Below are 2,867 nucleotides of genomic sequence, written 5' to 3'. Positions count from 1 at the left end.
TTACAGGAGCATACCGCCACACCCAGCTAATTTTTCCTATTTTTAGCAGAGACGGGGTCTCACTCTTGCTCAGTCTGGTCTCAAACTCCTGAGCTCAAGCGATCCTCTCTCCTCAGCCTCCCAGAGTGCTATGATTATAGGCATGAGCCACCTTGCCTACAAAATATTTTTTAACAATTAGCCAGGTGGTGTGGCATGCGCCTATACTCCCAGCTATTTGGGAGGCTGAGGCAGGAAGATTGCTTAAGCCCAGGACTTGAAGGTTGTAGTCAGCTACGCTTGTGCCACTGTACTCCAGCGTGGGCAACAGAACAAGACCCTATCTCTTAAAAATAAATAATTGTTAAATAAATAAACAAACAAACAAACACCCATCCAAGTACAGATCCAGGATGGTGGGGCTGATCGTATAGACAATGACCATCTGTAAGTGGGACTACTGCCTAACCTCCAGGCTAGGCTCCTTTCGCAAAAGGCTTCCTTAATAAACTACTCAGATGGACACAGGCAGTTTTTAGATCATAACACTGAGGTAACATAACCTTGTCTTTTATTGCTCATTTTGTAACTTCTATTCAAGGATGATGGCTGACAAATAGGCAGTTGGCCATTCTGACGAAGGCACACTTCAGGCTGCACGTGCACCCCATCTCCCACCCCATCACTCCCATCGTCAATGCACAAGAGACAACTGTACAACCTAACACTGTTCCCCCCAGGCATGGTCACTCATCTGTCTGCAGAGGGACCAATGACTACAAATTATACCTTGAGCCAGCTCCAGGACGTTTAGAACGCTTTTATCCCAAGAGCTGATGGCATCTCCTGCATGCTGTCCTTCCATCTGGCAGCACTGGCAAAAAACAGGTTTTTATATCAATCAGTGCTAGGGCAGAGAGAATCAAGAAAAAGCCTTCAGTGGAAATGCATTTAACCATATCCAGAACAGACCATATCCAGAAAAAGCTTTTTCTTTTATGATTTCTCAATCTTGGCTGTGCACCAGAACTACTCGAGGAGCTTTTAAAAATACTGAAGTTCAGACAACGCCCCAGACCAATTAGGTCAGATCCTCCAGAGGGGCACCCAGGCATCGGTATGTGTGTCAGTTCTTGAGGTGATTTCAAAGTGCAGCTAGAGTTGAGAACCACTGGTCAAACAGATACCATTTGACATTTAAAAACTTTTCATTGTGAATGGAACCCATATCTGCATTGCAAGTATACTTGTGTTCACCTTTCAGTTTTCTACACTGCAAATTATCTCTAGTTTACCACCTTCCCATTGAAAAGGGAGGCAGACTCCTTCTAGTTTACTAGGTTGTGGATTAAGAAAAAATTTAATGCTTCTTTGCTGTTGCTGACCTAGTTAAAAAGAGTGCATTCTTCCACTCCTCAGCCCCACTCCTGTCAGACTTAATTGTCGGTCCTGAACTCTTTCGTGCTTTGATCTGTTTCAGACTGGGAAGAAAGCCCTGGGTTTACCGCCTTCATGTGCATGACTCATCTGTTCACATGCCAAAGCGACGGCATCATGCATGATGAAATTCAACTGTAACAGCTCTCCCGAAGAGAGGCCGCAGCACCAGCTTCTAAGTGGGGCTTCATCCCAGCTGCCACAGGACTACTACTAAGCCCTCAATCACACCACCCAGCAGCCCCCGAGCACAGAGAAGCCCCCAGGCATGTGTGCCTGCCTCCTTCAATCACATGTCCTGTCCACAGCTCTCATGCTCACTCCTAATAGGTAAAGAGAACATGTGATCAACTCCAGCCCTGGAGAAAGCAAAAGTAGACATAAACTGCTAAGATACCTTTTTGTTCGAAAAACCCATCTAAGTTAACTTAATCTATTTGTATACCAAATTGTACCTGAAGTAAAATCTCAATTCTGTCTTAAAAAAAAAGGAAAAAGATCCATAAAAATGCTAAGAAGGAAATATACTACAATAAGGGTTACTTCTGGTGCTAAGATTATGGTGATTCCCACCTCCAGCCCCATTATTTTTTTTTTGTAGTTCACTAACTTTCCAGAATGAGTATTATTACCTTTAAAATCAGAAAACAAATATAACAACCTTCCAAAGCTTAATTAATCAACTAACGAGAAGCTAAATCTAATAATCACTTCAAACGCTCCAAAATTCAACAGAATAAATCTTCTCAAATTACTTTCTCCTCTTTCTAACTCTAACTTTAAAAGGAGTCTGCCCATCAAGTGTCTGTACTTTCATGAGTATTCAAGGCAGGGTTTACTGATTTTCATGCTAGATAATGTTGAACTGCTCCAGTTTCAGAAACTCATCAAAAGGAGGATTTAGTCTGTTAAAATGTTCACATCCCCAAGTTAAAAGTGGATACCGGATACAATAGCATCCATGTTTCTGGAGAAAAATCAGTACACATGTAACTTTTGTTACAGGAATCAATTTATGAGCATCTGTTCCGCTCTCTGGATGCTGCTGGCCTCCAGCGCCTTTGGCTGCCTCCTTCCCTGCGCACACGGGGCTCTCGCACCCAGCAGGCAGGCGAGCAGAAGCTGAGATCCCATCAAGAGTCCAGACTTTGGATGCTTCCTTTGTTTCCATCAAGTCTGAGCCTTTTCAGCTCTGGAGGACTGCCTTGAGGGTCTCCAGGCATCTCTGAAACACCAGCAAACAGAGGTTGGCAAGTAAATGTACATGCTGAGAGTTAAGAGCTGACATTTATAAAATATAGAGCCAAGACAAGGAACCGAACTGCCTGGCAAGATCTTTTACTGACATTAGAGGAGGCTCTATAGCAGTGGTTCCCAACCAGGGGCAACTCTGCCTCTCAAGGGACAATGGGCAATGTCAGGTGACATTTGAGACGTCACAGACAAGGGGT

General features: G+C 43.8%; 1 protein-coding gene across 1 annotated transcript in view; it reads right to left on the bottom strand.

The window, feature by feature from the left end:
• CHAF1B (chromatin assembly factor 1, subunit B (p60)) overlaps positions 1-2,867 on the bottom strand; it is a 23,524-nt gene that overhangs the window by 1,606 nt on the left and 19,051 nt on the right. The window lies entirely within an intron of this gene.

Source organism: Propithecus coquereli, unplaced genomic scaffold (genome assembly GCF_000956105.1).
Source record: "Propithecus coquereli isolate 6110/MARCELLA unplaced genomic scaffold, Pcoq_1.0 Scaffold148, whole genome shotgun sequence".
In the NCBI taxonomy this organism is placed as follows: Eukaryota; Metazoa; Chordata; class Mammalia; order Primates; family Indriidae; genus Propithecus; species Propithecus coquereli.
Note: the sequence above shows the minus strand (reverse complement) of the source record. Positions and strands in the feature narration are given on the sequence as shown.